This window comes from Ceratotherium simum, chromosome 14, assembly GCF_057802395.1.
Source record: "Ceratotherium simum simum isolate JZ-2026a chromosome 14, ASM5780239v1, whole genome shotgun sequence".
Taxonomy (NCBI): Eukaryota; Metazoa; Chordata; class Mammalia; order Perissodactyla; family Rhinocerotidae; genus Ceratotherium; species Ceratotherium simum.
Genome location: NC_141913.1, coordinates 62,021,578 through 62,049,494, shown reverse-complemented (window position 1 = coordinate 62,049,494; position 27,917 = coordinate 62,021,578). Strand labels below are relative to the sequence as shown.

The 27,917-nt window shown below is 40.0% G+C and overlaps 1 long non-coding RNA gene across 1 annotated transcript in view; it reads right to left on the bottom strand.

The window, feature by feature from the left end:
* Positions 1-839: 839 nt before the first annotated feature.
* LOC147915336 (uncharacterized) overlaps positions 840-27,917 on the bottom strand; it is an 88,465-nt gene continuing 61,387 nt past the window's right edge. The window contains exon 3 of the long non-coding RNA XR_015554235.1: positions 840-1,275. This is a non-coding gene — a long non-coding RNA (uncharacterized LOC147915336). The remainder of the gene's footprint in view (positions 1,276-27,917) is intronic.

Genomic DNA, 27,917 nt, shown 5'->3' with positions numbered 1-27,917 from the left:
CCTATTCACCCCACATGTGGTATTCTTAATTTTTATACTATTACCCCATATTTGGGATGTGCCCGTTCTAGTGGAGGTGGAGTGGGGGCAGTATCCTCTGGAGTAAATGCACTGGGTTCCCATCAGGCGGGAAACCCCCGTGTGAGTACGTGTTTCCTCTGCCCAGCATCCCTGGCAGGTGCTGGGAACGCTGCCCTCACCATTCTGTAGTAACCCTGATCAATCTGTCCACCTCCTCACCCTGCTCCAGAACGAGCATCTGTCCACATTGGGCCGGTCAGAAGACTCAGAGGCTGTGCTTCCGTGGCTTCCAGGCTGTGCGTTCTATATAAGGTGAGAACTGCCTTTCTTTCCGCCACAGTGAGCCCCTGGAGACCACAGAAAATACGGAGGAAAGCAAAGTGCAGTGATAGAGAGAGAGGAGCTTGGACCACATCTCTATAGCTGCTGGATCCAGCCACGTCTGAAGAATTACCAGTCACATGAGACAATAAACTCCTGTTTTTTCCCAAGTGAATTTTGGTTCAGTTTCTACAAATGAAAAGGGCGTGATAGAGCACTGCTTCATGGAAAATGTATATAACACATCCCAGCTATTTAGATATTTATGCTCAATTTGAGAAATAAGATACATATGAAAGAGAAGAGAATGTAAAAGATGATGTAAATTAAATGGATATGTACTTGAAACCAGTTATTTTTGGTCTGTTCTGCAGATTAAAAATTTCCAAAATTTAAATTTTTTATCTTTTTATTTCTCTTTATTAAAATTTAAGGTAATCATTATGTTTACCCTTAACATCTCTAAGAAAATAAGATTCAAAGAATGGTGAGGGGCCACACAACATTCAATTTAAAAAATCATCTCTTTGTAAAGAATTTTTCTTCCTCTAATGCATTTATTCATTCCATTCCATTCATTCATTCACTGAAGGAAATCATTTAAATCATCACATAATTCCTTTCTCTAGGAATGAAATGTAATAAATTTACATCAAGAAAGGATTACTCTCTGGGCACGTTTTTCTAAAGAAAGATTTCTTACTGAATTACAATGAATAGACAAAAAAGTGTGCAAATCCTAAGTTTACTGATAGACAAATTTTTAAAAGTCTTTTAATGCTTAATGAAAGCTGCATTTTTATGTCTCCTGTAAAATGCAAGTCTCTGTGCCAGATGCTGCAGGAAAATCACAGATGAGAAGAGCATGAGCCTTGAAATTAAAGTCATTTGTGCTCGTAGAAAGAAGATGGTGTCCTGTGCCGTGAAAACGCCCTGTGGGGCAGAAAACAAAACATCCTTGAGTCATGACGACCTCTGCCCTGATGCTCCCCATCAATCTCGTCAGAACTAAGCAAATACTCTCGCGAGAACTCTGACAACTGTGAGGGTCCTTAGGGAGCTGGGTGCAACTCCTGACTGGGAACAGATCCAAGGGGCGAGGGCCATGAGATCTTCCCAGCATCACCCACACGCTGCGCGGCCCGTCGCCTGCCGTAACTCAGAGGGGTTGTCTGGCTAGTTACGCAGGCGACATGGCTCATCTTCACTGACATGATGGATATTTTATCTTTATAATATTTGACCTTGTTCTTTCTGAACTACGTGTTTGACTTTTCCTTTTTCAAAGTCAACTTGAATCCCATTTTTAAAAGGTGTTATTGATGTCGTCTATCCAATTTTATTCATAAATGTACTCCCTATCCCCTCTACTCCATTCTAAGCTTTACATTAAAACAATTGGGGGGAAATGCTGTCCTCCGTATCAGGAAAAGTGTGACACCCAAGCCCTGAGGAGAAACACCCTCTCCTGGCCTGGGTTTTCCTCCATTTCTCAGTCTGACAGCTGGACACTTACTTATCCCTGGCGTCTGTGATACCAGGCCCTCCTCTCCGTGCAATCACTGCCGACTGACACACCACAGGCGACTCACTGCTTGTCTGTTTGGGACTGTGTACAAGAGTATAGTATAGTGTAGTACAGCATAGTGTATCATTATATAGTATTGTGCAGTAGAGTATAGTGTAGTGGAGTGTTATATAGTATAGTGTAGCATAGTATAGTGTAGTGTAGCATTATGTAGTATAGTGTAGTGTAGTGTAGCATAGCATTATATAGCACAGTGTAGTGTAGGATAGAATACTGTAGCATAACATTATACAGTATAGTGTAGTGTAGTGCAGTATATGTAGTGTAGCATCATATAGTATATTATAGTTTACTGTAGTGTAGAGTAATATAACGTAGTATAGTATAGCATAACATAGTACATCAGAGAAGAGAAGAGCATAGTATAGTATAATGTAGTGCAGTATAGTGTATTATAGTATAGTATAGCATATCATTGTATAGTATAGTATAGCACAGTATAGCATTATATAGTATAGTGTAGCGTAGTGCAGTATAGTGTAGTATAGTACAGTGTAGTGTAGCATAGCATTATATAGCATAGTGTAGTACAGTATAGTATAGCATAGTGTAGTATAGTATAGTGTAGTGTAGTGCAGTACAGTGTAGTGAAGTATAGTATAGCATAGCATTATATAGTATAGTGTAGTGTAGGATAGAATACTGTAGCATAACATTATACAGTATAGTGTAGTGTAGTGCAGTATATGTAGTATAGCATCATATAGTATATTATAGTTTATTATAGTTTACTGTAGTGTAGAGTAATATAACGTAGTATAGTATAGCATAACATAGTATATCAGAGAAGAGAAGAGCATAGTACAGTATTGTGCCTGAACTTGACATGGTGGAGAGAACGGGGTGAGAAGACAGCTGTAAACTGAGGCACAAGGTCACCCCCACCACTAACTGTGCCATCCTGGGTAAATTATTTACCATGAGCCATGATTTCCTCACCCGAGTAACAAGAATGATGATTTTAGGGGTGAGTTTCCTTGAAATTGCCTTTTTGTCTCTAATCACATTACCTAACCTACCTGAATATTTAATGCATGTTTAAAATGATGTATAAATAGTAAAATGTATGGACTCCATGACAGTGTCCATATTTTCACATTTGTTTTCCATGAGGAGAAACAAATGTTATTTATAGAAAGTAATATGTAATATGAAATAAATAGGAAAATAAAATAAATAGCAAAACTATTTTTGAATTTTAGAACATGACAGAGTAAGAGCTGGCAAATCTAATCCATTTCTCCTTCCGTGCTCTCTCTCGCCTGCCCTCCTGCTCACTCAATGCAAACACGTGTGCACATTCACTGTTGGGTGAGTGAGGAAATAGTCCAGAGCAGGCTGTTATCTGCTCATGTCTGAATGTGCAGGGAGAAGGCTGGTCATCCTGCATCAGTGTCAAAGTAACGAAGCTCTACCATTTCCCCATATTTTATTTCCTATTTTTGTCTGCAATTTGAAATAAGAACAGCTGTCTAACTTATCAAGGTTGCTTCTAAATGGGCTTTGGAGAGTCAGGACGCTTTTTCCATCTCGTATTCTGCAACTGGGAAAAGCAGTTCCAGACTAAAAGTCTCATAAACCCTTTTAGGAAAGTTTAAGCCCTAAAGTAAATCAACCCACTTCTGTAATAAAATGAAAATCACTGAAAATTGTGGGTAATAATATAAAGGCTGACGTCCTCAATGTAAAGTTATAAATGTTGGGGCTTTTCCCCATTTGGTGACTAAGTAGATGAGGCACGAGGGCAGCTCTGTGCAGAAAGAGGTCAGAGGTCAGGGGTCAGAGACCGTCCATGCCTCAGGAGGTGGCTCTGCTGAGAACAGTCATGACACTCCGACTGAGGCGGATTCCGCCCCCCATGAGACAGCACAGGGCAGTGATTTCTGGAAGCACTAAGCTTCAGTACTTCACCAAATGCATAAAGCATAGTTGTTGCCATTGGCAACTCCAAAGTGTAAAGAGGCGAAGAGTTTGCAAAGGCTTAATATTCTTTTAATCATAATCGGGTAATATTTCACGTACGAAAGCACTTGCTTATTTGTGTTTTCATTGTCTGTTGAGTGGAGAAGAAAATTTTCACTCAGCCCAGGTTGGATCCATATGTCATGATTTTATTTTCTTAAAGGACAGAATGGTGTAAAGAATTCTGAGTTACAGGGATTACCATGAAATGGTTTTCTGGCAAGAAGTTTTAGTTGAGAACTTTATGGACAGCCATCTGCTTAGTTAAGGAAAATTGTTCCCATCTGTTGTTCTGCTGTATAAACATCTACTTACCACAGGTTAGTATTGCTAATAAAACCAACTTGGGCCTCATAGAAAGTTTATGTGCGGTACGTGAGACCCAGCGACCCTTTTCACAGGTGAAGGCCAGCGAGGTGCAGAGGGTGGCCCAGAAATCCTGGGGGTGCTAGCTGACAGGAGCGAGGAGGTGGGGGCCCCAGCGTGGAGGGGCAAAGACAGAGGATGTGCAAGTCCCTCTTGCGTCCAGCCCTACAGAGCAAGAAGGCTGCCACAGGCTTCCTCCTCACTGCTTCCTGCATCCTTGGTCAGGCCCTTGCCCAGGCCCGGGGCAGTGGGGAGAGGGTTACGAGGGAAGGCTGGTGCACCGAGGCCTGGTTTAAGCCCCAGCTCAGCTAACTCACTGGTTCCATAGCCTCCACTAGCTGCCTCCTTTCTCAGTAAAACAGAAATGGTAATAGGCCTTCTCATGGAGTTGCTCTGAAGATTGAATGAACTAATACATGCAGAGTACCAAGAACAGGGCTAGCATGTCGTAAGTATGGAATAAATGCTAGTTTTAAGTTATCCATCAATTCATTCTGTAAAGGTTTCCATTTTAAGCTACTTGCATCCATCATCAGACTGTTTATTGCATCTCATCATATTTATGATAAAATCAACTTTCTATTGATGTAATAGGCCAATAGTAGAGATAACGCCAAATCACAGATAATTCTTAATTCTTAAAAAATAATAATTCATAAAAAATTCTCACACAGTTGTCTCCAGAATGCATGAATTTTTACCTTAATGTCAGTCTAAATTTATTTACCTAAATTTACATTAAAGTGGATTTCTATTCTCTAAACTTGTACCATCTTAATAGGAGAAATAGCCTAGGAATGCACAAGGCTGCCAGGAGAAGGTGGCCTGTGTTAAAAAAAAACACAAAAATAGGCCCAGTTAGTCCATAAAATCTGTGTCCAAGCGAAGAACACTCACAGTGGTTGGGGGTTGGCTGACTTTCATAGAGGTGGCAGGTGGCGTAGCCAGGTCACAGTCCCCTCAGTTCTGTTAGAGGAAGCTCAGGGTATTACATGGTTGTAAAGGGACACAGCTGCAAAAATGGCCCAGACCATTGACGGAAATGCTTCAGAACTCGATTGAGGTGGTGGCTCACAACGTTCTGGAGGTACTAAATGCCACTGAATTGTGCATGTTAAAATGGTTGATTTTCTGAGCTGGCCCCATGGTGTAGTAGTTGAGTTCATCACACTCCGCTTCAGCAGCCCAGGTTTGCAGGTTCAGATCCTGGGCGTAGATCTACACCATTCGTCAGCCATGCTGTGGTGGTGACCCAGATACAAAATAGAGGAATACGGACAAAGATGTTAGCTCAAGGCAAATCTTCCTCAGCAAAAAAAAAAAAAAAAAAAAAAAAAGGTTGATTTTATCTTATGTGAACTTCAGCTCAATTGTTTTAAAAAGGCAATGAATCCACAGTAAAAATAAATAAATAAATACAAGATCACCTGTCTCTGTCTTTAACCCAGCCTGGGTTATTGCGACACACCTCAGTTTCTTCTCACCGAGAAGAAAGCAGCCTGATTTGGAGACTATGGCTAGAATCTGTGCACATCAATGTGTCCTCTGTTCTGCTCTGGGGGTATGTTACTTCTCAAGTCACATTTTTTCTTTGAATGTGTTTTATCTGTTTATCTGAATGGGGTAGTTTTGTGTTAAATACTTGATGGTGACATCTGAGGACAGTAGCTCTCTATTGATGTGCTTCACTCTCTTCATTGTCCAGGAGCATCCCCTGGGGGGAGGAAGTGGGGGAGGGCCTGTGCTGGGGCTGCCCCCACTGCCACGAGGTGTCCTCAGGAGCACGGACGGTTACACTTCATGTACACGTGTGGCTGTACACCCGGCTTTCCCTCAAGGTATTTTGAACTTGTCTCATCTTTCCTGCCCAATTCCGTTGTCAATGTGGTTTATAAACTCACAGCCCTATTGTTCTCATGAGTTTCAACACCATCATCTAACACATGGAGACAAGCTTGTGTGAGTGGACCCCCATCACTGCTCTCCCTGTGCCTCATGAAAGCGCCTGGCCTCAGATGGGGCTGGGAGCATCCCAGAGGGACCACACCAGGCGGGAGTCCCCACCTCTGGGCTGCTTTCAAATATAAGAAAAATGAAGATCCACCATGTTCATGCCAGTATTCACACTCAACCTCACACATACGTGTGACTAGCTCTGTCACGGCCTATCCATCCAGCATGAAATACCTTTTATTTTATTTTTGTGTGTGTGTGTGTGAGGAAGATCTGCCCTGAGCTAACATCTGCCAATCCTCCTCTTTTTGCTGAGGAAGACTGGTCCTGGGCTAACATCTATGCCCATCTTCCTCCACTTTATATGGGACGCCGCCACAGCATGGCTCGACAAGCGGTGCGTCTGTGCAGGCCCAGGTTCTGAACCAGCAAACCCTGCGCGCCGCAGCGGAGCGCGCGCACTTAACCGCTTGGGCCACCGGGCCGGCCCCTGAAATACCTTTTAAAACACATTGTCAAGCTTTCTTATCTTTTACAATTAATTTTTGCAGTTTCATTCCTTAATATACTGTTATAAGTTTTAGGTCTGTGGTTTATTTAAGTTCCAGTCTCGATAAAAAATCTAATGGCAGTTAGTGAGCCCTAAATATTCACATCTTAATGAGAGTGTTATTTGAAGGAAGTTTGTTGAATAATAAATTTCTACTGGGTAAAACATATGCTAAGGACCTATTACAAGGTTGAATATTTATTTCACTGAAAGGATGCCTTCTTGAGTCTAATTGAACCATAATTAAGAATTCATGGAAATTCAAAATCACATATTTAGGAGATTTCATAAAACACTGTAGCTTAGTAAAAAGATTATGAATTACGGATCAGAAAAGTCTGGTTTAGAATTGATTTGGTCACATTGTAGACCTATAACTGAGCAAGTACATTTATAGAAACAGTAAATGATAGGTACTATAAATGGTAGATTTGAATCCTTACATACGTTACCTACATTATCCTATTAATCTTCAAAACTATTTTATGAGGTCATTTGAACCCCCATTTTAGATGGTGGAAATCTCCCTCAGCCTTATTTCTCCATCTGTAAAGGAGATAGTGACACTAGAAATTACAAACTTATAACTAGGAGACTTACCATAGGTGTGGCTAGAGCACATATGTAATAATACATAAAATAATTTAGCAGGGAATTTTTCTGATGAAATGTGGGTAGATCAGCTGTGAACGCGGTGATGTCGTCAACATAAGAACATCAAGCCACTGCATGGAACTTGGTGCCAATATGCTCATTTACTTCACGCCCATCCGTAAGAGATTCAAAACCCAAAACTTAGCAATAGTTACTGATTCATTATCAACAAATGTTCAGGATGTCAAGTTTAGACCTATGGTCTTTAACTTTGTTGATGCTTTTTCCAAAACGTCATCTTTCTGTAAATCCCACCAAGTAATTCACACAGTGTAGACCTGGATCTTTCAGGGGAGAGTGACAGCAGCACCATTCAGGTCTGAAGTGGCCAAAGTTTCCTTAACAATGGACACTTATGCCCATGACCCTGAAACCGGAACTATCCAACAGCCAACATGAATTCTGGGCTGATGTTATCATCAAGGGTGCTAAGTAGGAGCTGCCAGCCTGTGAAGATGGGCTTTGTGCATCTTGAGAAAGTACTAGTCATTACATGTTTTCCACCTAGGAGAACTTAGGTGCAATGTCTGGCAACGAAAAAACATCTGCACGGGTGGTAAGTGTTGGGATTGATGGTGACAAAAGAGCTGCCAAGTGATCCCTTCTCCTTTTGTCTTAAATCGTGGAAGTTCAGCCAATATTCCAGCCCTGCCCGTGCATCCTTTAGGCAGCTCCAGTGATGAGGGTCAAAATATAAATGTTTCCGAAACCCATCGATCTTTGAAAGACCCATGACCCGCTCCATAATGTCAGCAGCTGTTAGCACCTCCCTCCTTTTCTGCTGGAAAGTCAGAACTCTGACCTTCAGCATCTTCCTGCTCTCAGACCTGCCTGTCCAGTTCAGGGCTCTCAGTAACGAGAAAGCAGTTCCTCCCCACTCCCCCAACAGAAGATTACGACCCCTGACCCAAACCCAACACTCCCACAGTCTGGTTAGGATTGAAACCCACCCTGGCTCACGACGGGCTTCCAGGAGCTATTATTTCTCCTCCTAGCCACTGACCAACTGGGACTTAAAGCAGCAAATGCAGGAAGAGGAGAAGCGGGCGCTCCGAGTCCACTGATGCCGTGCCTTCTCCTTCTCGCCTCTTTACTCGCGAGTGCTGAGGATGGCAGCCCAACAGCTCCCCAGCCGCAGACAACTTGCCAGCCTTGCTTGCAAGGTGTGTTGATTTCTTTGTGTGCAGCATTTTGTCAGCACTATTGACCTCGTCCCCAGCCAGCTTTTCGCGGCAGTGATACTATATAACACAAAATACCAAAACTCAGAGGCTTTCCACAAGAAGCGCACATCTCTCTCTCACAAGCTGGCTTGCTCCCATGGGCCTGGCTCTCCACGTCCTCAGCCTAGGACCCAGCTGAGAACACTCAGGGCCCGCTGTCCTCAGCAGGGGAGGAGAGGAAGAGGCCAACCCCAAAAGCACAGGTAACTCATGCGGATGTGATGTGTATTCGTTGTGGGAGATCAAGATTTGGCCACCCTGAAATCTATCTCTTTACCTTGGTTGTTTTCTCTAGGGACATTTGACCTCCCCTACTAACTGTCTAAAGAATTTGACATGGTAGCTCCTTTCTGGAACAGATCTATCATGATGGCTGTAAAGATAACATAGGGTAAATATTACAATAGGAAAGGCACCAACAAGCCCCTCTTATCAGAAGTTCTGTCTCTCTGGCCACATTTTCTGGATTACCCTGTGAAGAGTTGTCAGATAATCATTTACATTTATAAGGGAAATTTCCATTTGTAAAGGTATCTCCCTCTCTGTTTGGAGAAGAGAGGGGGATGAGTTCATTTTTAGTAACTTGTCAATGTGGAAGGTGAGGCCTTGAGCTATATAATAACCTTACTCTTGTTTACTGTGTTTTAGTGGTAATCTCCTGTAACTGACTCCCCCCACCCCCAAAATCTTCCTTTGTCATTGGCTGAAAATGATATTTAAGACGAGAATTTCTGCTATTGTGTTGAGAAACGCAGTGTCCCTGCTTTCTCCCATGTATACATGTTATTAAACTTAGTATTATTTTCTCCTGCTAACCTGTCTTGTTAATTATTTGGCCAGCCATAAGAACCTTAAGGAAAAGGGCAGAGGGAGATTCTCCCTCTTCCCCCGACAGTTTTGGCGAGCCAGCCAGGAGCCACACTGGCTGGCAAGTTGCCTTCTCTGGCTGGAAGACCTGCCTTCTCCCTGGACTACTGCAGATGATGAGATACGGGAACGCCTGACGAAAGCCGGCAAAAAGTAAGACTTCTTACCATGTCAGCCTCCCGGAATCTCTATCTGCGGAGTCCGGCGGAAGAAAATGGTGAGAATTTTTTCTCTCTCTAAATTTAGATTGGCAGGAGAAAATATTTGGGAAACTAGTTTCTTGGGCTTTTAGTGACTCTTGGTTTAAATTTGGTAGAGTACTCTTGGTTTTGATCTTGATCCCTTTTCCTCCCAGAGTAGTCTCTGTCTTCTTCTGTGTCCTGAGAACTTGGCTTTGTGACCCGTGAGAATATTCTCCTTGGTCTCCACCATACAGAAGGTGCATTTACCGGGGTGCACCTTGGTGGCCAGTCGAGTAGACTGGGGTTCCGAACTGTCTCTTTGTCCGGCTGTGCCAAGCTCTCAGGGGAGTTTGTCATAAAAGGCCCAGTCCATAAGGGCTTTTGTCGTCTTAACCTTCGTTGCTTGTTAGTGCTGGAAAAATCCCATTCCAGTATCGCCTGCCCGGTGTCACAGATTAGCGGGTCTGTGACTGGAGGCGTCCCACACTATTGTGGGAGACCGGAGACACCGTTTTCACTACACCATCCTTACCGCCTGTGCAACGAAGGTCTTTACTTTCTCTAAATATCTTTGGGAGTAAATTCTGTAGATCACGGGGGCTACATCATCTGTGCCCTCACCAGGGATGCCTCTTTGCGTCCATGGTAAAATTCTTCTAAGCGTAGAAAGTTACCTCCGGGTCTTTCCTTAAAAAGGCTTATTGGTTTGAGTCACTATTGAAATACAAATGAAGATCCTACTCGTCAATGGCCAGACGACGGATCCTTTGAACTGGAAAAACTTATAAATTGGGGAAAAAAAAAAATTTTTTTTTGAGAGCTCTCACATAATTACTTATTTGGTACCTAGAAAAGGCCAGAAAAAAGAAGAAAAAAAATTTGACTAGCCTTAAGACCTTGACTCAGGTTACAATTAAATTGAAAACATGTAAAAGTGTAAGTGTTGATAAGATTATAAAGGTTGGAATGTTTGAGCTAATTTTATATAAAGAGGTTACATCAACCTTGCCTGAGTATGTTTTAAAATGTCTGACTGGAAATGCTCCCCTGGTCCAAAATTATAAGACCAAGACCTATTGATAAAAATTTTAATAATAACTATGTTTAAAGGTATAAGAGGTGATAAAATTTACATGAAATTTTGTAAAAAAAAATTGATGTTATTTCTATTACAGAACTGGTTAACAAAAATAGTAATTTAAATGATGGCTAATTTTTTCTAATGTCTTATAAAGTGTTGTAGGCAATCTAAATAATTATTGGGAATAAGTAACTAAATAGTTGTGAAAAAGATAAATGTTAAATAAACTTTAAACAATAATTATGTGTTATGGTGGTTACAAGTTCCAAACTCTTTGTGGTGACTTTTAGAGTTTTGCTAAAATTTATAATAAAAAATTCTCTGAGTATCATCATTTCCAAATAAGATAAGATATTAGACATTGATTGCTAAATGTACGTTTGTCTACTTTTGGCTTTTCATTACAGGAAAACTAAAAGGTGTTTTGGGTCTATTGGTAAACATGTGTTTTATTAAAAGATTGTACTATAAAATAATGTGTTTCTAAAAGTTATGAAGTGTTTATAAATTTTCCAAGCCACAAGATACTAATGTAAAAGAAAGTTTATAACTGTTTAGTTTTTACTTACAAATTGAGGTTTCTAAAGGTTAAAATTTCTAATTAGTATATGTGATTAAAAATTAAAAAAAATATGTCTGTGTACAAGGAAAGTAAAATGTATAAAGGTACAAAGAATGAAATATTTTGTTTGGTTAAAAAAGACAAATTTGTCCTCAAGTACTAGAAGGGAAAAAAAAAGACATGGGACAAATTCTGAATGTAAAAAAAAAGTTATAGAAGGTTTGTGGAAGAGGAATTCTGGAAAAAGAGTTTTTACATGGTCAAGTTGGCTAAGATTAAAATGAATTTAATTAAATAAATGAGTTTTAATAGCAGAAATAAGCTGGTGCAAAATTAAAATTTGGTCTTCTGTCTCTTAAAAAGATAATTTGCTTAAACTTGATAAAGAGGTTATAAAAAATTTTTCTTTACGTTTGAGTAAGTCTACCTAAAAAAAAAACAAAAAACTGTTAAAATAATTTCCTGTGTTCAAGAGACTGAGGTCTCTCTATTAAGGCTTTTTGGACTGTTAATGCTCTGTTTGCTTTGACTTTTTATATTTTTGACAAGCTCCCCAAAATTCATATCTTAAATAAAGTCTTTATTTTTACTTTTTTCTTTGAGAATTTTCAAAGGGCCCTGAAACTCCTCAAAGAAAATTGCTCTCTTCCTATAAGGAGGAAGACAAAAAAAATTTGCTCTCTTCCTATAAGGAAGAAGATACTAAACTTAATAGGCTGATTTAGTATGTTAAATTACATAGAAAACATTGTCAGACAAGTGATAATAAGCCTGCTTAGGTGGTATTATGTGGGTAAATGTTATTGATATAGGTGTTTTAAAATTGTATAACATTACTAAAATTCTGATCTGTCCTGGTTATCAGCCATAATTCTGGTTATTATTATTTTAAAGTGTTATATGTCACAAAATTAACCAAATTTCTTTGTCAATTGCCATTTTGAGGTCTTGTTTACAGACTTATTTCTTTGCTCTAATGCTTTTACAAAATGTTTCAACTTCAAAAAATTCATGAAAAGGACTCTGACAGTTACACTGGAGTACAGGTTTCTGACAAACTTTCTGATCATAAAACTGAACTGGAAAAAAAAAATTACAGAAATCCGATGGAGAACCTGATAACTTCATAAAGCTGCTAACAAAAAGATTGGGATCAAAAATAGATTACACAAGACTAAACCAACTGATAAGGATGATTATAATTTTTATGATTTTTCGTTTGAAGTATTGCTAAATTTTTAATGTTTTGTTTTTTCAAATTTAAAGAAAACTTTTTCTCTTTTCTCCCGAGATAGCTATGACTTACAGCAATTTAGTAAATGATATTTTTATAAATAAAATTAAAATAATTATCTTTTTCTCTCTATCTGATCCCTCAAATTTGGAAACTCTTAGTGAGTGAGTATTGTTGTTTTCATGGCAATATAGTTATTTACATAAGTTCAATAAAAATCTGTTCTCCTTATAACAGGACACAATTGGAAACACTGGTTCTATTACCAAGGTTGTGACTAGAACATCATATTTGCGATATAACCATACATTTGAAGAATGAAGATTGGACTTTATAAAATAAAGCCACGTGAAAATATTGGCCTGGTACCTTATGTTCCAAGCAGCACTTACCAAGATAAGTAAAGAATGTCACTTATCTGGCAGGTACAAGGATGATGACAAAATCCTTGGCTTGGCTTTCCTGGCCTCAAGAGGCCTTTAAAGTTCAATGTGAGATTCCTTATAAAAAAGTTCCAACAAAGCAGATTTAAAAGAGCCTATGTGATCAACTGCTATTCTTGCTGTACTTATGTAAATGATTGGGCCAACTCTATTAGAACTAGACTTATTTTGCAAACTAGTTAGTTTTAATTTGGCTATCTTTGATTAAAATGAGGGTGATTTTAGAGAAAAAAATTATGTTTCAGTAAAAACTATAATATACAATTGCGGATATTAGATCCCAGTTTTGTTAATTGTCTTTTGAGGTTTTTGTTTTATATCTGTTGACGGGACTAGATCCTGATTTCTTCTAGTCTCCTAAAATATCTGGCTACAGATGTCCAAACTAACGTTTTTGATTTTTTCCATCATTTTCATTTGAAATCACTGAAAACTGAACCTGCCCTTTTTCCTGAAGCCTTACAAACTGAAGCTGATGGACTTAATACAAACTTAAGAGATTATTTGATGACATCATCAGAGACATTTTAAACTGCAAAAGATGCTTTGACGCTGACATCTAAAATTCTTCTTCACTGGCTGTCCTCTGAACTCAAAAACTGCTTTACAACTTGCTCTAACCATTAACCTTGTTTTTCTTTCGTTTACACAAAAATGCTTCTTATTAAATACTTGATTACTTGCTTCCACAATATAGGTTTAACCTTGAGAGCCCACCTGCATCACCACCTTCTAAAATAAACTTAATTGAACTGATCTATTATCAAGACTAAAAAATGTGTTCAGTGAGATAAAACAATCTACCAACTCAGCTTCTGGACTATGAAACTTCTTTAAGTTTCAAAAAGATTGTGAAACTTTTAGTTTCAAAGGCAGGACTGTGGGAGATCAAGATTTGGCCACCCTGAAATCTATCTCTTTACCTTGGTTGTTTTCTCTAGGGACATTTGACCTCCCCCACTAACTGCCTAAAGAATTTGACATGGTAGCTCCTTCCTGGAACAGATCTATCATGATGGCTGTAAAGATAACATAGGGTAAATGTTACAATAGGAAAGGCACCAACAAGCCCCTCTTATCAGAAGTTCTGTCTCTCTGGCCACATTCTCTGGATTACCCTGCGAAGAGTTGCCAGACAATCATTTACATTTATAAGGGAAATCTCCATTTGTACAGGTATCTCCCTCTCTGTTTGGAGAAGAGAGGGGGTGAGCTCATTTTTAGTAACTTGTCAATGTGGAAGGTGAGGCCTTGAGCTACATAATAACCTTACTCTTGTTTACTGTGCTTTAGTGGTAATCTCCTGTAACTGACTCCCCCCACCCCCAAAATCCTCCTTTGTCATTGGCTGAAAATGATATTTAAGACGAGAATTTCTGCTATTGTGTTGAGAAACGCAGTGTCCCTGCTTTCTCCCATGTATACATGTTATTAAACTTAGTATTATTTTCTCCTGCTAACCTGTCTTGTTAATTATTTGGCCAGCCATAAGATCCTTAAGGAAAAGGGCAGAGGGAGATTCTCCCTCTTCCCCCGACATCGTCCTGCTCACAGCCCATTGGCTGAAGCAGTCACATCAACAAGCCACAGGGAGGAGAGCTCCGCAGGAAGGATGAGGGTGTGAGGGTGGGCCAAGGACAGCGAGTGCCTGCTGCACAGCTGTGCAATCCCCCACAGGCCTTGCTAGCTGTGAAATGTGGAGCCTGGAAACGACAGACGACAAAATAAAGGCATCTGGGTGAGAATTACTGTTTTCCTGAGTATATTGTCAATGAATATGACAAGCCCCATGAGACAGAATTCTAACTCCGTCACTTGACATCACGACTTATCGTCTCAGTGTGGATTCACTCTTTCTCTGGTTCGGGGTATCATTAAGCTCCTGTGGTACGCGTGGCAGCGTGCTTAGGGGTGGGAGAGGCAGGATACAAAGACCAAAGCTACGTGCACACCACCCTCCTGGAACATCGTGGAATCTGCTCATGCCTGTGTAACCCACTGTCTTTTGTAAGCAACCCACGCTTGCTTACGCAAACGACTGTTACCATTGTGTGTACATAGTACATTAACCTACAAGAGCAATTGTGCAGACATTAATAGCATAATGACAGCACAAAAGCATGCAAGTAAATAGTGTGAACTTTGCGCTGGGCAGACCTAGCTTACTTGCTGTGTGGCCTCGGGCAACCTACTCAATTTTTCTAGGCCTCAATTCATTAATCTGTAAAATAAGTTTGTTTTAATTATTATAATACCTATAAAACTCTTTGCCCGTGTCACATAGTAATACTCAGAAATTAATCAGAAGCAAGAGCCACGGGAGCAACTGCTGCAACATTCCTCCAGAAGGCAGCTGCAGCCCAGACCATGCTGACAGGACAGGTGAGTGTTGGTGCCAGCCCTGGGGGGGCGCCAAGGGAGCTCCGGGGCCAATGGAGTGAGCAGGACACAGAACTTGCCTCTCACGTGTCTCCTAGTAGAGGATGTGCACGTGGAAACACCAGTTCAATATCCTGACTTGTAAATGTAAGATCTTGTTTCCAAAGAGAGGGACTAAAACCAGAATCTGCATGTAAATTAAAAAGTCATAATTTTGTATAAGATTCCAGGATAGCAGAATTAATAGGCACACCCCGCTTATTAAGATCAGAAAGATCCTGGCCTGCCAGAGGTCACTTGATGAAATTAATTACCCAGAAAATAAGTATACACGGACCTCTGGGCCAGTTCTTGGACCTCTGTGTACAGGATTTGCAGAAAGTTGACTTCACCAAGGTAATCCTTAAACCTTAAATTTAAATCCTTAAATCAGATATGTCCTGTTTTTTTGTTCTCAGCTGGTCACTCAGAATAAAACCTGGTAAATATTAAACAGAAAGAGAGTCTGTTTACTGTTACTAAAACTTTTGGCAATAAACCTGTTAGAAACTAAACTTCAGCCCAACAAAGCGTGCCTTATGCATGAACACATAGTAACCACCAGGGTGGCACAAATTTCTGTCAAACCAGATAGGTTTTTTCACCCGTAAAACTTGCCCACCATTCAATATTGCTTGAAACGTAACTAGCCACTTCATTCTTTTGCTCTCAGGTTTTGATCCATTTTATAACACAGCTTTTCTGGGAGAGGGAGAGAGAGAAGAAGGAGGAGGAGGAGGAGATAATTTCTTGAGAGTAAACATTGATAGGTAAAGAGCATGAAGACTGCCTGACTGAGAAACAGGGGCAGGAGGAGGGAGCAGGTAGAGAAGCAGCATCAGTGAAGGTAACACCAAAGAGAGAAGCTGAAAAGTCAGGGAGGGAGTGATTTCAGCAGAAATGACGGAGTGAGGAACTCCAAAACCGTGTTCATCCACAGAAACTGTGAATAAGCTGGCAAAAAAACTGTCAGAATCAACTTATTCAGAACTCTGGACTCTAATCAAAATTTAAAACAACCAGGATATGCTTAATGACAGAAGAACTGCTGAGTTTTGGTAAGAGAGCTCTGCGGTGTTTTAACTGCCCTGTTACCATCCCACTCCCCAGTTTGGGGGTGGGCCTTAAGACGACAGATCACAGCTCACAGCCCACCAGGCGCAGGGTGCTGGTACCAGACAAAGCAATCTCCACCTTATTCTCAAAGACCGTGGTTGTGCGTCTTGAACTGTCACTGGCTCCCTGAAGTATCCACTCCAGGGCTTGACTTTGTCTCACCTGCCTTGGAGTCCCCATGGCAAAGGTGGCCTCCTGGGTGGTGTTTGTGGGAAGCCTTTAAAGGTAAATACATTAGCCAATGCCTCATGAGGAAGGGATAACAATTGGGACAAGCAATAGACATACTGAAAACTCTGAAAAAGAAGAGCTGGGGAAGGAGACCTGGGAAGGAATAAGGGCTTTGAAAAGTTCCCCTGTATACCAGGGCATCCAGAAGGCCATCTAGAAGGCATGCCCAGGGTGGACATATGCTCAGAGAAGAGCTGAGAAGACCGAGTTCTACCCCTGGCCGACCTCAGGCCCTGTGCTGCAGAGGGGAAGACTAAAGCAAAGTCATAGACGGCCCGGCTGGGCGCTGAAGGAGTGCGCAACACAGAGCTACTGCAAGGCCTGGGAGTGTTTGGGTTTTGGTGCCAAGTGTTTAAGGAAGTCACCATCAAATCACTAACCATCCACTAATAACGGAACAGAGACTTCAGTGACCAGACACAACCAAGAACACAGAGTTTACTAAGTAGTTCAGAAGTCACTAAACAAACAAAAAACACAACAAGCAGTAACAATAAACCCTGTGTGTGGGGGTGGGGGGAGACTCTTACTTCCACACTTGCTTCCTTATAATATTCAAAATGTCCACTTTTCAACAAAAAATTTCAAGGCATGCGAAGAAACAAGGAAGTATGGTTCATTCACAGGAAAAAAAGAATTAATAGGAATTACCCTTAAGAAAGCCCAGACATTAGAATTACTAGAAAAAGACTTTAAATCACTTCTTAAATATACTCAGATATACTTAAATCAACTCTTAAATATACAGGCCGGCCCGGTGGCATAGTGGTTGCGTTCATGCACTCTGCTTCGGTGGCCCAGGGTTCAAGGGTTCGGATCACGTGCACGAACCTACACACCTCTTATCAAGCCATGCCGTGGCAGCATGCCACATAAAATAGAGGAAGATGGGCACAGATGTTAGCTCAGGGCCAATCTTCTTCAACAAAAAGAGGAAGATTGGCAACAGATGTTAGCTGAGGGCTAATTTTCCTCACCAAAAAAAAAAAAAAAATATATATATATATATATATATATACTCAAAGAGCTACAGGAAACCAAGAGGACAACATCTCCTCAAATATCAATAATGAGATAGAAATTATAAAAATGAACCAACTAGAAAATATAGAGTTGAAAAGTACAATAACTGGAATGAAAAATTCATTAGAGGTATACAAAGATATGCAGATTGGAAAGGAAAAAATAAAACGAATTGTATTCACAGACGACATGATTATCTATGTAGAAACACCCCCTCCCAAGGACTCCACAGAAAAACTCCAGAGATAATAGTGTGTTTAGCAAAGCCATAAGATACAAGGTAAATATACAAAAGCCAATCACTTTCCTATATATCAGAAATGAACAATTAAGATGTTAAATTGAAAAAATAAATTAACAACACCATTTTTATCCACACCCAAAAAGCGAAGTTCTTCAGTATAAAACTAACAAAATATGTAAAGGATCTATAATCTGAAAACTGTAAATATTGATGAGAGAAATCAAAGAAGATTCAAGTAAATGGAAAGATATTTCATGTTCATGCATACAAGACTCAATATTGTTAAGATGTTAAATCTTACCAATTTGAACCATAGATTCAATGCAATCCCAATGAAAATCTCAGCAAGCTTTTTTGTAGATATCAACAGACTAATTTAAAAATTTATATGGAAAGGCACAGGTATTAGACTAGCCATCACAGTTTTGGAGGGAAAGAAGCCAACGAATTTGGAGGACTCTCATTACCCGGTGTCATGACTTAGTATAAAACGACAGTAATCAGAACAGTGTGGTATTGATGAAAGAATACACAGGTAGATCAATAGAACAGAACAGAGAGCTCAGAAATAGACACACACAAGTATATGCAACCTTCATTTGACAAGGTGCAAGGACAATTTGAAGGTGAAAGGATAATCTTTTCAACAAAAGTGCTGGGGGGGGCTGCCCTGGTGGTGTAGCGGTTAAGTTTGCACGCTCCACTTCAGCGGCCCGGGATGCTCAGGTTTGGATCCTGGGCGCAGACCCACACACCGCTCATCAAGCCATGCTGTGGCAGCGTCCCATATACAAAAGAGTAGAGGAAGATTGGCACAGATGTTAGCTCAGGGGCAATATTCCTCACCCCCCCACACAAAAAAAGTGCTGGGGAAATTAGATGTCCATATTCAAGAAAATGAACGTCAACACAAACATGACTCCTTACACAAATATTAACTCAAAATGGATCATAGACCTAAATATAAAAGACAAACTATAAAACTTCCAGAAGAAAATCTGCATGAGTTTAGGATTAGAACAAAAGCATGATCCATGAAAGAAAAAACTTGATAAATTAGACTTTATTAAAATTGAAAATCTTAACTCTGACAAACATGCTGTTACGAGAATAAAGAACAAGACACAACTCCTAGAACATAACATGGAAAAAAACGTAGGTGACCTTGGGTATGGTGATGCCTTTTTAAATATCACATCACAGACATAATCCATGTAAGAAATAACTGATGAACTGGACTTCATTAAAATTAAAAACTTCTGCTCTGCAAAAAAACAATATCAAGAGAATGAGAAGACAAGCCATAGACTGGGAGAAAATATTTGTAAAAGACACATCTGATTAAGGACTGTTATCCAAAATATACAAAGAACCCTTCAAACTCAACAATAAGAAAACAAACAACCTGATTAAAAAATGGGCCAAAGACCTCAGCAGACACCTCACCAAAGAAGATATGCAGATGGCAAATAAGCACATGAAAAGATGCTCCAAGTCATATGTTATAAGGGAAATGCAAATTAAAACAATGAGATACCACTAGACTCCTATTATAGTGTCCAAAATCCAGAGCACTGACAACACCACATGCTGGTGAGGATGTGGAGCAATGGGAACTCTCATTTATTGCTGGTGGGAATGCAAAATGGTGCAGCCACTTTGGAAGACAGCTTGGCGATTTCTTACAAAACTAAACATACTCTTATGTACAACCCAGCAATCGTGCTCCTTTGTAGTTACCCAAAGTTGTTGAAAACTTATGTGCACATAAAACTTGCACAGGGGTGGTTATAGCAACTTGATTCATAATTGCCAAAACTTGGAAGTAGCCAAGATGTCCTCTGGTAGGTGAATGGATAAATAAACTGTGGTATATCCAGACAATGGAATATTATTAAACACTAAAAAGAAATGAGCTATCAAGCCATGAAAAGACATGGAGGAAACTTAAATGCATGTTACTAAGTGAAAGAAGCCAATCTGAGGACACTACATGCCCTATGATTCCAACCACATGACATTCTTGAAAAGGCAGAACTATGGAGATGGAAACTGATCAGTGGCTACCAGGGTTAGAGTTGGCTAGGTAAAGCACAGGGGAATTTTTAGGACTGTGAAACTGTCCTACATGGCGTTATAGTAGTGGATGCATAATACCATGCATTTGTGAGAGCAAGAGTTCTTGCTGTTGAGAAGATTCATATGTAGAAGGGAGGAAGGCCAAAATGAACCTTGCGGAATTGGAACAGAGTCAGAAACATCAGTATAAATTTATTTTTGCTTAACATAGGTCTGATGGATAGAATTAGAAATAATTATAGATATATGTGTATGCACAGATAAGTTTACATGCGTCTATTTCCTAGCTCTGTCTGCTGAGAGAGCCTAGAAGCAATTACACCCCAGTAGCAATTCAGATCTGAGTCTCTAATACCATCTCCAATAGAAGGAAATAAGGTTCCTTAAAGAAGTGGCTGATTCTAGGGCTGAGGCAAAGAATAAAGAGGAGCCTGGAGTAGCTTGTAGTGCCAGAATGTGAGGAAGTGCTTACAAGCCCAAATGTGGGGCAATGTAAAAGGGAGCAGAACTCAACTGAATGAGCTACCAGTGGCCAAAGCTAGAACAATTTGAGCAACAAAATAAATGGCACAATGGTATTGGATTGCAACCCAAAGTATAAAATAAATATCCATGAGTCCATACTGATATAAATAAACGGGGAAGAAGAGAGAAATTTCCCATACAGAAGATTCCAATTTAAGTAGATTATCCCCCTAAGGAGACAGAGTATAACTCCTCTCCCCTTAAATGTGGGTCTGACTTCCTTCCTCTTTCCAATGACTACAGCAAGGAAAGGGGAGAAGAGGGGAAACCTGAAAGACACACCCCAGCCAGGCGATCAAGGCCAACACCCACAGTGATAGGTCACACTGACAGCATGTGCCCTTAGCTGCATATGATGAAAATGGCTCTTCACCTCTCTGCGGTCCTCCCAAAAACCCGTAACCCCAGTCTAACCAGGAAAAAAATCAGACAAACTCAAACTGAGGGACGTTTTTTAAAATGTCTGTCCAGTATTCCTCAAAGCTCCCAAGGTCATCAAAAACAAGGAGAGTCTAAGAAACTGACACTGTCCAGAGAAGCCTAAAATGAGGATTTAATGTGATTGGTGTCCTGGATGGAGTCCTGGACAGAAAAAAGACACAAGGGGAGAACTAATGAAATCTAAATTAAATATAGAATAGAGTTACTGATAACCTCTCGATACTGGTTCATTAGATGTGATAAGTATACACGGCAACGTAAGAAATTAGCATGCAGGGAAACCGGGTGTAAGATACACAGGAGCTCGCTGTACCATCTGTGCAATCGTTTTGTAAACCAAAAACTTCTCAGAAATAAAATTCTTATTTTTTAAACTGTGGGGAAGTTGTATGGCTCAGGAAGCAGATCTGACCACTTCTACTCAGTCCTCAAGCTCTGAGCAGCGAGCACATGCCCATCCAGGGCTGAGGGCTGCAGGAGACGAAACGATTGATAACGTGTGATGCTAAGGAACACACAGTCTCATAAAAAAAAAACATAAAATCCATTATTTACAATATGACAAATTCCATTATGGAGGTAGAGGCTCCAACGGAGAGCAGATTGAGGAGAGATTTACGTTTGTACTGACATTTGATGCCGTGGGTGTTTTCATTTTTCCTATATTCATCACTTCAAACCCAGACTCTCAAATATTCATAAGAGAAGTAAGCATATACTTTCTAGTCTAAAAGAAATTTTCCAGGGATCTTTCTCGGAAAAGCGTCGTTGTTTCGTCTTATAGGGCTCATAAAGTGAGTAGAGGTGGACGTTCCTCTTTTACAAGAACATCAGTCAAAATCATCCAAGTGAAAAGTCGTTTAAAATGTCATCAAACCGAAACTCCAGGTCCAGCACTAAAGAGTGGAACCCTGCTTATGGGCAAGGTGGGCTTGGAAGCTGCCGTGAGCCGCTGACCCCCAATACACACACCTCTCCTTTACCCCCAGCTCAGGACACAAAAAACAGAAATTTGGGGCAAAAACCTGACTCAAGCTTGGGGACAAATGATGCTGTCAACTGCCCTCCGCTTCACTGCTAAGTGCACGTCCCTGTCCTCCGTCAGAGGGGTCAGCTATCACCCTCCTGCAGGCTAACCTGATGCACTGGTTCCTGGACGCTGCTACCTCCTCCAGAAGCAGCTATGTCATCAGTTACGCCAACTCGTCTTGGAGTTTTCAGCCTCTACCATAGCTCCTTTTCCTTAGTCTACAAATATGCTAAGACCAACTCTTCCTAAAACAAACTCCTTTAATTCTGCCTCCTTCGAGCTACTATCCTCCTTCTCTTTCTCTCTCTTGTCTGACTTCTCAGAGTAATGTGAGCTACACATCCTGTTTTATTCAACGTTACCCAATAGAATTGTGTCTTGCTCCTCCACGGAAATGGACATCTGGGTCCCTGATGACCCCAAGGAGAAAACCGCCCCACTGCCTCAAACAAAGACTCAGAATACTGTATAAGCAATCAACAAAGCTTTATCTTATAGAGCCATTGAAATATCAGGGTCTATTTATGACTGCAGCCAGCCCTCCCTAATTAACACCCCCTGGGAGAGTATAGACCACACAGTGTGTGTAGATGACAAGAAATGATGATTAATGAGACAACCTTGAGGAATACTAAGATTTAAGGAATAAAAATATAAGAAACCAAAAAGTGACTCTAGAAGGGATAGTCCTAGATGAGAAAGGAAGGAGAGAGAAGCGACAGACCCTGAGAGAGGAGAGAACTTCAACGTGCATACAGTTGACAATATCGTTAATGTTTTCAACAGGCACCAAAGATGAGGGTTGAAATTAGATTATTGAAGCAGGCAATTAAGTAACTGTCTATTAAGTAAATGTCACTTTCAGTGGATTTTTTTTGAATAATTACAACATAGCATCCATAAAATTATATGCCCTGCTTCTATTTGCTCTATCCTAAAGAATTTCTGACATTGCTATATGTTCTTGTTAGCTATCATTTTTAATCCATTGATTAATTATCCATTGATCCATTAATCCATTTAAATCCATTTAATCCAATTAATCCATTGAGTGGATATACAATAATTTACTTAACCTTCTTCCTATTGTTAGATATTTAGATTTCTTATAATAATGAAGTATTGAAAGCAAGGTCACAATGAACATTTGTGCTTACAGAAATTATTTCCTGTGATGGCTTATCTCCTTAGGATAAATACCAGGAAGAACGGTAATTTTATACATGGTGCTTAGAACGAGTAGCAATTATGCCATCAACATTAAACTAGATTTATTATTTTCTGCTAATTTAATATATCAAATTCTTTTATTTTATTAAGGTAATTTAACAATTTCATCAAAAGCTGTGAAATAAGTCTCTCATGTTTCATGACCTAATGTTCTAATCAGTTCGTTACAATGAAGTTCACCTTAATTAATCATTGCATATTAATGCAATAATAACCCTTGCCATGATGTGGCCAGTAAACTGCCTAATAAAGTAACAGTATCATTGGGAATCAGACAAAAATGAGTGTCTTCCTGTATTTTGAAAGAAATGGTACATCGCTTCATTCTCTGACCCAGGTATACTCAATCACCTTGTTCTCCATGAGATCATGTAAAAGAACATTTATCGGGATGATTTTAAAACAAAAAAGGGTAAGGAGGTAATGAAAATGCCCCATAATCCTTTTGCCCTGATACCCCTGTTAGCATTTTGTAACAAATGAAAGTAACTCATGCCCATGGTTAGAAAATTCAAGCAATAATGAAAAGGCACAAGATTGTACGTACCTGGAACACACAAGTCTGTAGAGACAGAAAGTAGGTTAGAGGTTACCAGGGGCTGTGGAGAGAGGGCTGGGAGGTATTCTTTGATGGGGACAGACTTCCCATGTGGGATGGTGAAAAAGTTCTGCAAATGGACACTGGTGACGGCTGCACAGCATTGCCAATGTGCTGAATGCCACTAAATTGTACACTTAAAAATGGTTAGAACAGTAAATTGTATATGTATATTTAACCAAAATACAATAAATTCAAAAAATTGGCAACACATAAAAAAAAACCAAAAAGATGAATGTAAGAGACTCCTTCCTCTTAGTCTTTGCCTTTCCCCCAAAAAACAATCACTGAAATGATTTAACATGTATCCTTTGAGAAAAAAATTATATGCATATAGTCCTTTATATATAAATATATATAAATAAATATATATAAAATCTAAATATATAACATAAACTTCATGTAAATTTTTTATTTACATGAATGGGGAGACAGCATATACAAAGATCTGGATTTTGTTTCTCTTTCATTCAATATTTTTTGGGAATCTTTCACCTTCCCCAAATGAAGATCTACCTTACTCTTTGTATTGCCTGTGTCATTGCCCATTATATGAATTATAATTTATTTAACTAGGCTACACTAGTCTACTGCTGATGGATATTTAGTTCGGTTCCTTGTGCAGATATCCGTAGGATCTAGGACAAATGACAGATATTTCCAAGTTGCACTTTTCAGGATTTGTAAATAATAACGATGCCAAGATAGAGGTACCATTTCCATCTTAACAATGTTGACAGTCAATTGCTGCTGTTTATGACGGTGAAGATGTTATCTCAATAAGTGGCTATTTAGTTTCTCATATAGCCTTGTATTGAGAAGCAATTAGCACATTCAAGGCTCCCTCTGATTCTGTCTCAGTTGATCAAACAAGAAACATTTATTGAGTGCGTTATGACGTGTTCCAATTATTGGAACTACAGTATTTAAAATGATAAAGCCCCTGCCCGGAAGGGTCTGTATTCTGAAGGGAGAAGACAGACAATAAGCATATAAACAGTGATCACAGATGGTGATAAGTGGGTTGAGAAGATTCTATTTCTGGTAGGAAACTGGGAAAGCCTCTCTGAGGAGATGATGGGTAAGCTGAGACCTGCATGAGGAGAAGACAACAGCCATACAAAGATCTGGGAAGAACGTGTCCAGCGCAAGACAGCTGGGCAGAGGCCATGACCCACAGCTGGCATATCCAAGACTCAGCATGTCTGTCCTGGAAGTGAACCAAAGCAAGGGCGCGTGAAGGGAGATAGAACTGGCGAGGTGAGCCCGGGACAGTTCTTGTGGGGCTCTGAGGCCGTGGTGAGGCTTCAGACGTTACTCTAGTTGCAAAGGGATGCCTTTGTCAATTTTTAAGTAAGGGAGTAATGGGAAGTGATTTATACTTTTAAAAGCGTATTCTAGTGATTCTCTGGACAATGGGCTGTAGGGGACAGGAGCGGGGCGGGGTCGCCAGGTAGGATATTATGTTCTGTGGACCAGGAGACAGGTCTGGGAATCGGTGTTGGGGTCGTCATCACAGAGACGGTCAAGATCACCTTGGAGAAGGTGTAGGAGATGAGGGCTGGAATGGAGGAATCAGCAAAGGACACAGAGGAGAAGAGGTTGATGAGATGGGAGGAGAGGTCGGCGAGGTTTCACAGAATCTAGAGAAGAGGGTGATTCAGCAGGAGGGCTGGTCAACTGCCCCACTTCCTCAGATTCTTCTTACTCTGTTTTTCACTCACATGATGATTGTGGCTATTCTCTTAATTAAATTAGACCAGCCTCATCTAATTTATTGTTCTATTCTGCCTAAATCATCATAGCTGAGTTATTCAAGATGATTCTACCGTGTTACAAAAGAAAACAGCCAAGTTCACTGGGTCAGATAACTTGTGCTTTTCTGACGAAGTCTTTTAAAAAGTGCTGTTGAAATCTCCGTTTTGGTTAACATGTGGCTTTTGTCCTTGTGCTGGGACGCCTTGGAGTATAGCTTGTTTTTTGCACGCCCTGCCACGATTCTGCCTCCTTAATCTGAATGACATCCTGTCTGCCATTCTTATTCCCTCAGAGTCATTGAGAAGCACATCTAGTCCCATCAGAAACTTGAGCCCTTTGTGTTTCTACAAGGACAGTATCTGTAGGGTCATGATGAACAAGGCAGGTAACAGCAATAATGGGGACTGATCAAACCTTCAGATTCACATTGTTAAAATTACTTACATCAGAATTGGTTAGATGTGAACTGACAAGAAGATTAATTTTGGATGCTTGCTGAAACTGTTTGGTAAAATCATTGATCAATCATTAAATGTTTACTTAATTCTTACTGTTTATTAACAATGTGATACATGTTTTATGTAATCTATTCTGCCTTAAGTTAGATATACGGATCTACTCTAAAAGAATCTACCCATTTTGGTTTTTTGTGTGTGTGTGTGAGGAAGACTGGCTCTGAGCTAACATCTAATGCCAATCCTCCTCTTTTTCCTGAGGAAGATTGGCCCTGAGGTAACATCTGTGCCCATCTTCGTCTATTTTGTATGTGGGTCGCCACCACAACACAGCTTGATGAGCGGTGCATAGGTCTGCGCCGGAGATCAGAACCTGTGAACCCCGGGCTGCTGAAGCGGAGCACTCGAACTTAATCACTACGCCACCAGGACAGCCCCTATACATTTTGTTTTTAATGTTCTTCATAATAGTCATATTTAACCATTTAATATCTTGACCTTTATTTTTATCAATCAAAAAGATAAGACACTTTGCTTCTTTCTATTGGCCTTTGTTTTTCAGTTTGAATTCTTTTTATTTATTTCTAGAAAACTTTCTAAGATCTATTTAGATGCTAACTACTGTTTTGTGGCTTTCTTGTTTTTATGAAATTATTATTCAAGTTGATATTTTTAAAAATACTGATATATTTATTGATAAGCACAGACAAAGAAACCTAACTACATTTAAAAATTTTTTAATTAGGATGTTAAAAATATATATGTAAGTATAAAAATGTTACCCAGAAGATAGTTAAAGTTATATGTACTTACATGATTTTTTAATAAACAAATATTGCACACTCATATAATATCCTAAATTTTAAATCGTATAGTACTGAAAATTACCAGATAGGATTGAACTTGATAACTACAAAAGGAGTGGTTCTTTTAATGAATGCTAGACTTTTCCTTTTATTTAATTGAATCAAAGTGGGGATAGAGGAAGTTCAATGCAATTCAAATGGGAAGAAGAATTCAGGAAGTCAGGAGACGGGAGAGATGAGTGCCAGTAATTCAACATCTATTTATAGAAAAAATAAAATACTAGCTATAAATAATCATTACAGAAAGATTTGAGAACGAGAGAGATTAGTCTGAAATAAAGGATGTTTTAGTGAAGAGAGGACCACTTGCATCTTCTCAGGTAGCTCAGATAGAGATGCATGCAATGGAGAGAATGACAACAGAGAGAAAGTCCTCAGGAAAGCCATCAAGTCAGAAATGAGCCGGGCAGTGCAGAGACAGGCTGAGGGGGTGGTGATGTAAAACACAGGGTGAGCCTTAGTCGATGAGAACAAAGGGCTTGTGTTGGGAAAACAGTTTGACTAAGTAGTTCAAGGTCAGTATAGAGTCTCAAGAAGTAAAATAACACGAAAATAGTGATATACTAAGAAATGATCCCTGCTGTAATCTGTGGGGGGCACTAAAGAAGACTAGAGGCAGAATGACCCACTGTTGGGGTCTCAAACCACCTCTGGGGTTAGGGTTCCACCCACTACCTCGCTCTTGTTCTCTCACAGGGCAATGACATGAAGTCATTCATGGGTAACAACGTCAGTTCAGAACCTCCGTCCAACTGTCCCTGAAATATGTGGGGACTCCCCTTTCCCTGGTGTACAGTTACTGAGGAGATGGCAGTCGGTGCTTTCAGGAAGCCCTGGGAGAACAGTTACCCCATGTTCTTGCCATGGGTGCAAACTGCTGCCCCTGGGCCCCAGGC